The sequence below is a fragment of the Rattus rattus genome, chromosome 1, assembly GCF_011064425.1.
Source record: "Rattus rattus isolate New Zealand chromosome 1, Rrattus_CSIRO_v1, whole genome shotgun sequence".
NCBI classification, from domain to species: Eukaryota; Metazoa; Chordata; class Mammalia; order Rodentia; family Muridae; genus Rattus; species Rattus rattus.
This window is the reverse complement of record NC_046154.1, coordinates 147,658,509-147,670,484: the sequence shown is the minus strand read 5'-3', so window position 1 is coordinate 147,670,484 and position 11,976 is coordinate 147,658,509. Positions and strand designations below refer to the sequence as shown.

Here is an 11,976-nt window from a genome sequence, read left to right as displayed (position 1 = left end):
CATCCTTCTAGGCTATGTTTTGTTTCACAAAAATGAAAAATTGACACGCATTATGGAAGATTATAGGGCATTGCAGGTTATCTGCACTACTGGAATTAATCATTGCATGAGAAAGAAACGAAGATGGCCGTCTCTCTTCTGTCTCCACCATGTTGAGAGGCTGGGAAGATATCAGAGTGCTGATCTGAAGAAAGGCCAGAAACAACCTGAGATCCTTGATGGCCTGCTGTTTGATCAGGGTTCTCTAGGGTAACAGAATTTACAGAATGACTCTCCCTCTCCTCCCCTCCCTCCCCTTCTCCCTCCCTCCCTTCTCTCTCCCTCCCCTCCTCCCTCTTCTCCCTCTCCCTCTCCTCTCCTCTCCTTCTCCTTCCTCTCTCCCTTCCCTCCCTCTCTCCTCTCCCTCTCCCCTCTTCCTCTCCCTCCCCTCCCTTCTCCTTCTCCTTCTCCCTCCCTCCTTCCTCCTTCTCCCTCCCCCCTCCCTCTCCTCCTATCTCTCCCCCACCCACCCCGCTCTCTCCTACTTGATCCCTAGTTGGTGAAACTTTTTGGGAAACTTTAGAAGTGCGACCTTGTTGGAGGAAGTGTGTCACTGTCGGTGGGCTTTGCGATTTCAAAAGCCCTTGACCTTCCCAGTTAGCTCCCTCTTGCTCTTGGACTAATCCTTTGAACTGAAACCTCAATAAACTGTTTCTTCTTTAAGTTGCCTTAGTCATGGTCTGTCTTCATAGCAATTAAAAAGGGAATTATTAAGACAGGCGGGGGAAGAGGGTTTCTCCAGGATGTTTGGTCTTGGAAGACTTCTCTGAAAAGATAACATTGGAGGATGAGAAGGGGACTCAGCAAGGGAAGGTGTTGGTGAGAGTGTTCAAAGTATGGAGGCAAATGCTTATCATCTTAGAACATGGGAGGAAGAAACAGGAGAGTTCAATGCCATTCTTGGCCACAGAGTTGAGACCCTTTCCAAAAACTTAAAAAATATATTAGAGGGAAGGACAGGATCCAAGTCCTACAGTGTAGCAGATGATGTGCTGTAACGGCCAGAAGGACAGCATAGACTGAAGCTGCAGAGGGAGACTGGGACCCAGTCTTACAGGCTTCCCCTGAGGAATTAACTTTCATCCTAAGTGGCTTGTGGAGACATTTGGAGGCTGTAAAGGGGAGGCCATGACCTAACTGGCATTTCCCCTTGCTTTAGCTGCTGAACAGGAGTGAACAGAAGCAAAGGTTGAACTGTGGAGTCAGGGACGCTGCTAGGAACCTGTTGTGGTGCTGTCAGGGAGACAGTGAGGGCTCGTGCTGGACACACTATGCAGGAGAGAAGGGGACAAGTGTGGTCACAGAGTGAGCATGGAGTGATGGCGGGTGAGCGTGAGCATCGGGGGAAGGAAGACTCAAGCATGGTGCTGGAGAAATCCAGGCAGGCCACGTATGTCGTGGAACTGGAGTTGTAGGTGTGTGTGAGCCACCGTGTGAATTTGAGAGCAGCAGGTGCTCTCCCCAGCCTCAGCTAGAAGCATTTTAAAATTCATCTTATGTAGCGGCTATTCAGATTTATTCCTTTGATTCAACAACACAGAAGAACCCTGGAGCAGTAGTCGTAATAATGGTGGTTTTTCTTCTGCCAAGTCACTCTGCTTCAGAAGAACAACCACCATTATCCTGCCACTGCCACTTCACAGAGGAGACACTGACAATGGCAGGTTTGGAAGGGTCAGTTCTGAGCCATCTCAGAACTGAGAACAAGCCTTTAAATTCAACAAAGCGAGCTCCAGGGGACACCCTGGCCTGGTTCTTGCCTTTTATTTTTTCTAGGGCAGTGGGTCATAGAGTTCAGGTTGTGTTCTGACTCCTTGTGTAGCTGAGGACGACCCGGAACTTTTGATCATCCTGCCTTTGGCTTCCAAGTGTTGGGTTGCAGGTGCAATCACCCTGCCTGGTTTACACTGGGTTCAGAATAGATTGCAGGGCCTCATGGGTACTACAGAAGCACTCTCCCTGTGAACTGCTTCCCTACCCCGATTTATTTATTGGTTTGTCCTGAGTCGGCAGTAACATTATTAGACGAGACAGTGACTGGAACCAATGCTTATCTTACCCCTCCTGTTTAAGTAGAAATGTCAGGCATATATTCCTGACCACTGTCAGCTCATAGATGCATGTCACCTCACCAGGGAGCCTACCCCATGGTGGAAGAGTTCTAACTGACAGATGACCTCTGTGGTAGTCAGATTTCAACAATTATGGCAAGCACATGAAGTACTCAATTTAAAAAGAGAGAGGGGGTGAGGCTGTAGATGCTTGTGGAAGTGTGCACTCTTGCTTGTGGAGGTCCCTAGAAGCCAGAAGAGAGCATCAACTCCTGGAACTGGAGTTACAGGTGGTTGTAAGCCTTTCTACATGGGTTATGGTCTTCTGCACATGAAAACAACAGTCATATTCACTGGCTCATCTCTCTAGTCTCCAACCATCCAATACACACACACACACACACACACACACACACACACACACACACACACACACACACACACGTCCCTTAAGCAGATTTAAAGACTAGCTACTGGACATCTATTTTGGAATGGAAGCAGGACTAAGAATTTAAATGTACTCCCCAGCTCTGGATCCCATAACCCCCACACGCATTAAAATTATTTGTTTAAGAGAGACCTGGATTCAGAGAACAAATTAATTCATGCTCAAAGCTTTAAAAGGGCTTTTTAAAAAGCTGGCCCTGCTCAGTGTGATGCTTTCTGGTCATGTAATTTAGAAATAATATTTGTGGAAGAGCCTGATGCAGCACACGGCTTTCTCCTCGTTTGACCCTTTACCCTTCACGCCTCACTTCTTCCTCACTCTTCCTATGTGAATCTTGCAGTGGAGTATTGTAGAGTTGTACCCACACCAAAGCTCAAGCAGAACTGGTAGGGGCCGCTTCCAACTGAACTCCCCTTGCATCTATGTACTTTGTGTGGTTTTGGTCTCTTGAGAAAGGATATTTTTAAAAGATTTATTTTGTTCTAAATTATTTGCACATACGTGTGCATGTGTGCATGAGCACAGGTGCCCATGCAGGGTAGAAGAGGGTGCTGGATCCTCTGTAGCTATAGTTAGCTCCTGGCATGGGTACTGGAAACAGAGGTTGGAAATTCTCTGTAAGAGCAGCCAGTGCCCTTAACCATGACCCATCTCCCAAGCCCTTCAGGGTCTATGGGGACAATTTAGAGGCACACTGTACCAAGCTACTGGCACTTCCAGGCCCTTCTCCCAAACTCTGTGGTGCACAGTGTAAGACTAACGTCAGTGCCCATTTTGAGAGAAAGCTTCAGTCTGTGGCCTCAGTGGACCCCAAACTGGCAATCCCAGGATCTCTGCCTTCAGAGTAATGGGATTTGAGGTGAGCGTCAATTGGCCTTCATGTACTTAAAAACAAAAATATAGCCTATGAAGAGGCTGGTCCTCTAGGAATCCTATTTTCTAGGTTTTGCATATATTGGACACCAGGAATCCTTAGTATAGTTTTACCAATTAAAAGCTTCCTAAGCATGAGACATGGTTAGCTCTCCTAAGGCAGAAGGGTCTGTCTTAGCATTCCTTTCCATTTCTCTCTCTGTCTTTCTGTCTCTCTGTCTCTCTGTCTCTCTGTCTCTCTGTCTCTGTCTCTGTCTCTGTCTCTGTCTCTCTCTCTCTCTCTCTCTCTCTCTCTCTCTCTCTCTCTCTCTCTCTCTCTCTCTGTCTCTCTCTCTCTCCCTCCCTCCCCACCTCATCCCCGTCTCTGTGTGTGGTGTTGGGGATTGAATTGAGAGCATTGCCCATGTTCAGCAAACTCTACTCACTGAGTGACACCTACAGCTTTCTGGGAGATTTCCCAATCCTTCTGCTGACCTTGGAGGATGGTACTATTAATTGTTCAGATGGATAATGGAGAGGAGGTGGCTTTGGGCTAGGCACAGGGACCAGCCCCACAGACCATGCTTCTAGGGAAGCTTTCCTGTCTGTGACTCAGTTTCCCCTACAGTCACTGAATGCCCTTTGTTGAATTGTCACTATCCCCGGGTACTTTGTGAGTGAATACATTTAACTCTGGACATCATGTCTCCTGCTCAAGAGTTTCCAGCTCCTTGATGGTGGACTTGTATAAGGCACACGGGCTCAGACACACTGGATCAGAACACTCTTTGAACTTGAATGTTCTCTCTGGTGAGTCCTTCAATGCCAGACCCACAGCCGTCCTTAATGAATTTGCCGTGATGGCTGATTCGTGGTGTCTGGGGAATTGTAGGATGCCACGACCCAGTCTTTTATGTAAGATGGCTTACTATTGCATCTGACCTTCGTACATTATTCTCCCCCACACGCTTCTCCCCTGAGACAGGCTTTCCCTCTGTAATTCTACCTCAGTCCCCTAAATACTGAGATTAGAACGAGTGCTACCATGTTCAGCTCTCTATAGTTTACATTTCTTCTTTTTCTTTTCTTTTCTTTTTTCTTTTTTCTTTTTTTTTGACTGATTCTCCCTGTGTAGCCCTGAGTAGTCTTGAATTTGATTTATACACCAGATTGGCCTCAAACTCATAGACGTCAACCTGCCTGTTTCTGTCTCTCAAGGTCTGGGATTGAAGGCTTGCAGTCCTGCACCCAGCCAGATTCATAACTTTTGATTTTTAATTTAATTTAATTTGTGATCCTTTTTTTTTTTGACCAGCTGTGTGAACACCGGGCTGGGAGCATCCTTCAGAGCCCAGTGGAGTCATCCGTGGGCACCAACCCGAGGACAGCGATTCCCCCTCATCTGACTCTATCTGCAGCCAACAGTTCAGTACTGTGTGGTCGGCCTCCCAGGGTCTAGTGCAGGCGTCCGGGCTGCTCTGAGTGAGTAACAGCAAGTGTTGCATTGTTTTGCCTTTTGATTGCTTCTTAGTTTCCTTTTCTATTACGAAACATATACTCGAGGGTAATAAAGGAGTTTTAAAAGATTTTCCAGGTATACTGACGCCATGCCAGACACCAATGTATTAATGATTTGTGTGCACTAGAAACACTTGGTTTACAGAAAACCTGGACCACATGTCTAAACTGTTTAAACAGAACATAAACTGTTTAGAGAGCAGAACCATGTGCTTGGCAGTTCGAGGACTCTGGAGCTGGGCCCGGTTCTGACTGGAGAGGTCATCAAGGTACCGGAAGCCAAGATGACATTGGGGAGCTTTTATGGACGGCATCTGTAAACCACAACACTGTACATGGACAAAGCCAATAGCAGACACACAAAGTAGTGTCTCAGTGTCAGTCTGAAACAAGGGAAACTGAACATGACTGGCCATGGGATTACCGTCTAATAGCACTCTGTTAAGTAAAAGAAAATGAACTGAATACTCCCATCATCAGATTTATGCATTATAAGTGAAATCTTTCTAAGTTGGGACCATCTGGGCACATGTGTTACTCTAAGTCCTTTGGCTTGAATATGGGGTCTTGGGCCAGTCACACATGCACAATTGTTTTGATGACAGACCCTCCAGGAGTGGTTGCATGTGAGACATATTCTTCATTATGGAGATACATGCTAGCCATGCGACTATAATGTCTCCTCATAAATATGAGATGGAGAATATTTATAAATCGGACACAGTGAGTGGTTAATAGCAATAGAACAATCAGAATGCCATGCTAGAATAAAGCTGTTTCACCATGTAGTCCAGGCTAGCCCTGAACTTTTGATTCCCATTTGCTGGAATTAAAGATGCACATCACTGTGTTCATCTATCTAAAACATATAAATTGTTTATCTTTCTAATTTTCTAGTTAACATTTTTGGATCAAGATTGATTGAAGTAGCCAGGTGTGGTGGCGTAAGCCTTTAATCCAGCACTCAGGGGGCAGAAGCAGGTGGATTTCTGGGTTCATGGCCAGCCTGGTCTACAGAGTGGGTTTCAGGACCGTCAGGTTACATAAAGAGACCCAGTCCTGAAGTACAAAGATCGATGGAGAGTTACTGGCAGTAAAACCTCAGGTAAGGGCCACAGGAGATCACAAACCGGCTTCCACATGATGTCTAGTAACATCGTCTGTTTAAACTGACCCCGGAAGTATGCATCTTACTGCTCCCCCATCTCTCCCTTTGGGGTATTCCTTGCACAGTTGGGGGTGGGGTGGGTAGTGTGCCAGTGAAGGACAAAATGCTGGTGCTTCTCCCCGCAGTGTTGGGCTGGCACCATCTGCTGGCCTGGATCTCTGCTTGGGTGCTGTGCTAGAAGTGGGGGCTTGGATTGTTGTTGTTGTTGTTGCGATGACTAAACACTGACCAGAACCAGCTTGGGGTGGGGGCTGCGGGGAGAGGGTCTATTTGACTTGCAGGCTCCAGTCTGTCAGGGCAGGAACCTGAGGGCAAGGCCTGAAGCTGAGGCCACGGAAGACTCTCAGTGGCTTGCTTCCCCTGGGGTGCTTCGCAACCTTTCTTATACGGCTTAGTCCCACCTACTCAGGGACAGCATTGCCCAAGGTGGGCTGGACCCCCTTCCATCAATTACCAAAGAAGAAAACCCCCCTCAGACAAGTCCACAGGCTAATCTGATTGGTGGCAATTCCTCAAATGTGGTCCTCTCTTGACAACCAGGATCAGGCATCACAGATGGAGTCTGGAGCGGTCTGACCAGGTCTGCTCTAACAGCATTTGAGGAAACGGAGTGATAACTCACTTTGGCTGCAGAGATCAACCTCTAGCTCAGAGTAACCTCTATTTCTGTCCTTGTAGTCTTTTGAAAGGCTCTATGTTAGCTCAGGGTACCCTAACAAAGGACCACAGGCCAGGTACTTCTAAGTTCAAGGTCTTGCAGGGTTTGGTTTCTGAGGAGGATCCACTTCATAGCTTATAGAATACTGGAGAGAAGGAAAGGGAGAGAGACGTTAGAGGAGGCGGGGAGAAAGCGAGAATGCTCTGGGGTTTTCTGAGGAAGGCTGCTGCCATAGCTGGCTTTAGCGGTTAACTTTGCACAACCTAGAGTCACATGAGAACAGGGAGGGGTTCTCATATCAGACTCCAGGCATGTCTGTGTGGACTGTCTAGTTAACTGATGAAAGAGGGCCCAGCCCACTGTTTGGTGGGCCGCGTAGGGAGCTAGGCCCTGAAAGAGAGCCAGCAAGCAGAGCTCCTCCGTGGTTTCTGCTTTAATTCTTGCCTTGGCTCCCGCCAACGTTGATCTGTGATCTGGAAGTTTAAGTGAAAACCACTTTTTCTTCTCCAGAGTTGCTTTTGATCAGAAAGAAGAAGACAGGAGAGGTGTTAATCTCATCATGGGCTCTGCCCCTATGGCCTGTCTCAAACCCGATTACCCTCAAAGGCCTTATCTTTAAATACTACTGGGGCTGAACCGCAAAGAGTCAATAGTGAAACATTCGGTCCACAATCAACTCCTCGCAATTGGTTTGATATCAATAAACTTCTTCTTCTTCTTCTTCTTCTTCTTCTTCTTCTTCTTCTTCTTCTTCTTCTTCTTCTTCTTCTTCTTCTTCTTCTTCTTCTTCTTCTTTTATTAACTTGAATATTTCTTATATACATTTTCGAAAGTGTTATTCCCTTTCCGGTTTCGGGGCAAACATCCCCTCCCCCTCCCCTTCCTTATGGGTGTTCCCCTCCCCATCCTCCCCCATTGCCACCCTCCCCCAACAGTCTAGTTCACTGGGGGTTCAGTCTTAGCAGGACCCAGGGCTTCCCTTCCACTGGTGCTCTTACTAGGATATTCATTGCTACCTATGAGGTCAGAGTCCAGGGTCAGTCCATGTATAGTCTTTGGGTAGTGGCTTAGTCCCTGGAAGCTCTGTTTGCTTGGCATTGTTGTTCATATGGTGTCTCGAGCCCCTTCAAGCTCTTCCAGTTCTTTCTCTGATTCCTTCAACGGGGGTCCTATTCTCAGTTCAGTGGTTTGCTGCTGGCATTCGCCTCTGTATTTGCTGTATTCTGGCTGTGTCTCTCAGGAGCGATCTACACTTCTGCACTTCTTTGCTTCATCCATCTTGTCTAATTGGGTGGCTGTATATATATGGGCCACATGTATCAATAAACTTCTAAGGCAACTTGAGAAGCCTCACGTCTAATTATGTGTCACGATTTGCATATGGGAATGATTCTTAGAAAGAAGCTTTGTCTGCACTGCAAAGATGTATCGTCTTAATGAGAATTTCAGAACCGTGTTGGAATGTTGGAAGTCCAGAGCTAATTACCTTCTCTTTGTCCAGTTCTAGCCTGCTGGAGCAGCCATTGCTGGCCCACCTCTGTGTCTGAACTAACGTCTTGTGGCTACCAGATGAAAGCCTTTTGGAATGTGCTAACTTAGCAGATCATTAGTTTCCACCAAGCTGAAAGCTAACAATGTCGTCAGATGGCATCTTGGGCCTGTAGAAAAGCCTCCCCATCTTTCTGTCCCTGTGCCTGTGATGTCCCCACTAGTGTATTTTAAATGTGCCTTAACTCAAGACTTTGTTGTTCTGTAAAACTATAAAACTTTATGAAATTGCTTCCACATTGGAACATGGAATTAGGGGTAACTTAAACCTGTATTTTCAGGCTACGGTCATACAACATGGCCCCAGAATGTTTTCCTTAAGAACGAGAGTTGTGGATCTTGTATCTACACATATATAACATGACTTCTGTCTTAGGGATAGTAATAACATATGCATTGTCACACAAAACTGACATTCTATTTCAGGAGAAATTCACGGTAGGAGCAATTTCCCAGTTACCCTGTGATGATACTCGACATTCTTTCAAAGTATTTATGTGGATAAGTTGAAAGAAAGAATTAGTGCGGGGTTGGGAATTTGGCTCAGTGGTAGAGCGCTTGCCTAGGAAGCGCAAGGTCCTGGGTTCAATCCCCAGCCCTGAAAAAAAGAAAAAAAAAAAAGAATTAGTGCTCGCTTCGTCAGCCATGTACTAACATCGGAACGATACAGAGAAGCTTAGCATGGCCCCTGTGCAAGGAAGACACGCAAGTTCATGAAGCTTCCATATTTGTAGGAAGTGCAGGCCAACAGGAACCAGATGTAGATCTCTCCTGAGAGACACAGAGGCGAATGCCAGCAGCAAACCACTGAACTGAGAACGGGACCCCCGTTGAAGGAATCAGAGAAAGGACTGAAAGAGCTTGAAGGGGCTCGAGACCCCCTATGAACAACTATGCCAAGCAACCAGAGCTTCCAGGGACTAAGTCACTACCTAAAGACTATACATGAACTGACCCTGGACTCTGAACTCATAGGTAGCAATGAATATCCTAGTAAGAGCACCAGTGGAAGGGGAAGCCCTGGGTCCTGCTAAGACTGAACCCCCAGTGAACTAGATTGTTGGGGGAAGGATGGTAATGGGGGGAGGATGGGGAGGGGAACACCCATATAGAAGGGGAGGGGAGGGATTAGGGGGGCTGATGGACAGGAAACCTGGAAAAGGAATAACCTTTGAAATGTAAATAAGAAATACACAATTTAATAAAAATGGAAAAAGAAAGGAAGAAAGAAAGAATTATACTATATAGAATAGCTCTAATTAAGATTTGTGCACTGGGCTGGTGGGATAGGTCATCACCTTGACCAGCCTTTGGCACTAAGGTTGACAGCCTGAGTTTGAGTTCTGGAAGCCACACAGTGGAAAGAGAACCTCCGTATGAGTGCTGCAGCATGTGAGGAACTCCGCCCCCAACAAATAAATGTAATAAAAACACCTTCAAGAAAACCAGAATAGGATGCATGAGTCTTCAGCTCTGCTCTAGAACAGATGGCCTCTGATGCCCTCGACTCCCTATTCTGTGCTCATTTCTCTGAAGTTTTGCTTTTTACCAAAGAAACTGCCAAAAAAAAACCAGGTTTGCAAAGACACGACACTTTCAAAAAGGCGTGTAGCTGTTAATGTTGAAACTGTGAACCGTTTCAAGTTAGCAGCTTCCCTGTGTCTGACAGACAGCCAGTGTCGAGGAATTTTAAGGTATTTTAATTTTAAAGTGAGTTGACTGTAGTACCTTGAAAAAAGTTAAGACAGGCTCCCGTGATGGAGCCCAGGCTGGCCTCTAATGCTCAGTTTGCCTTCTCTGCTGCCCAGATGTTGGGATTATAGGCAGAAGCACTGCACACTTCCTGGGACACACACTTCCTGGGACACACACTTCCTGTAAGAGTTAAGGAAAGTCAATCGTATATAGAAGAAAGGAATGAAGAAGGAAGATAAAGAATGAGCGGGATAAAGTGTGCACAGGAGAGAGAGAAGTGAAGGCTGAAGGGATGGAATTGGCTGAGAACGGGGCCTGGTGGAGCTGTCCACATCCCAGCCCTTGGGAGGTTCGGGAGCTCAAGGTCAACCCTGGCTACAGGCATTTTGACGTTAACCTGGGCTACATGAGGCCATGCCTCAACAAAAGAAAAAAAAAGTTTGATAAAAGAATACAATTAAGGGACGGATCATTTGTGATAGATGAAAAGGTGCTTTAAAAATTAGAAGTGTCGTCAAGGGCTGCTCTTCCAAAGGTCCTGAGTTCAATTCCCAGCAACCACATGGTGGCTCACAGCCATCTGTAATGGGATCTGATGCCCTCTTCTGGTGTGTCTGAAGACAGCTACAGTGTACTCATAAATAAATAAAGAAATCTTTTTTTTTTTTAAAGAGAAACATTAAAAAAGAGAGAGAGAGAGAGAGCATCTCAATTGGAAACAGGAAGCAGGAAAAGAGAATTGAAGGTAGGGCAAGGATATACACTGATAAGTCCCACCCCCCAGTGACACACTTCCTCCAGCGAGTTCTGAGCACTGCCCAAACAGCACCATCATCTAGGGTACCAAGTGACTACATATATGAGTCTATGCGACATTTCTCACTTGAGTCTTCCCAACTTCTTCAGAATATTAGTTTACATTAATGAAAGTTGCTGCTGAAAATATCTGTGAGTTCCAGGCCAGCCTGATCTATATAGCAAGTTCCAAGTCAGTAAGGGTTACATAGTGAAAGTCTGTTAAAAAAAACATCTTTAACACCAGCACTTGGGAAGCTGAGGCCAGCAGATCTCTAAGTTCAAGGCCAGTCTGGGCTACAGAGTGAGTTCCAGAATAGTCAGGGCTACATAGAGAAATTCTCCCTGTCTCCAAAACCAATAACAACCCCTCCCCCAAAACAAAACAAAACAAAAAGAAAAAAGAAAAAGAAATATGTTTCTTGCTAATTTTGTTAGTCTTGTTTAAATTTCTGAAAGCAGGATGAAATCTTATTTAGTTAGTGTCTATGTACACATGTGAGTGCATGTGCATGGTTGCATACGTGTGGTAAGAAGCATGTGATGGTCAGATGACTCCGTGTGGGAGTCAGTCCTTGTGAGTGTTCAACTGTGCCCAGAGATGCACTGGAGCCCTGGGAACTGGAGTTATTATAGGCCGTTATGAGTGGCCATGTGGGGGCTGGGAAAGCCCTTTGCAAGAGCAGCAAAGGACACTAACTGCTGAGCTACCTCTCCACACCCTAAAGGGTTTTGTTTTATTGAGACAGGGTTGTTTGTGCAGTCTTGCCCATCCTGTAGACCAGGCTAGCCTTGAGCCCAGGGATCGGCCTGCCTCTGTCTCCGGAGTGCTGGGATTAAAGGCATGAGCCACCACTATGCCCTGGAGTTTTTTTTTTTTTTAATAACCATGTCATAGCTCTCATTGAAGAAATCCATCACACATGTGAGGTGCATTCATGGTCACTGACACCACTTAAATACACTGTAAGAGGTCTAAAAACTCTAAATATCCTAAATTCTTCTTTAAAAATAAAAATTCTACAACTATGATGCCGACTTCTTTTTATGTCTACGATGCTCCTGGAGATAATTTTGCTACCATGCAAAACTTTACAATGCTTTTTGAGGCTGGTGTCATACTAACTAAAATTATTAACTGTGACAAACACCTGTGACAGACGCATGCTCCCTATGCAGATCATTGTTCCGGTCCTGTGTGCAC

The 11,976-nt window shown here is 45.9% G+C and overlaps 1 non-coding gene across 1 annotated transcript; it reads left to right on the top strand.

Annotated features, from left to right (window-relative positions):
• Positions 1-8,911: 8,911 nt before the first annotated feature.
• Positions 8,912-9,015, top strand: LOC116890360. Its single transcript, XR_004386578.1, has one exon. It is a non-coding gene; the product is annotated as a U6 spliceosomal RNA (small nuclear RNA).
• The last annotated feature ends 2,961 nt before the right edge of the window (positions 9,016-11,976 follow it).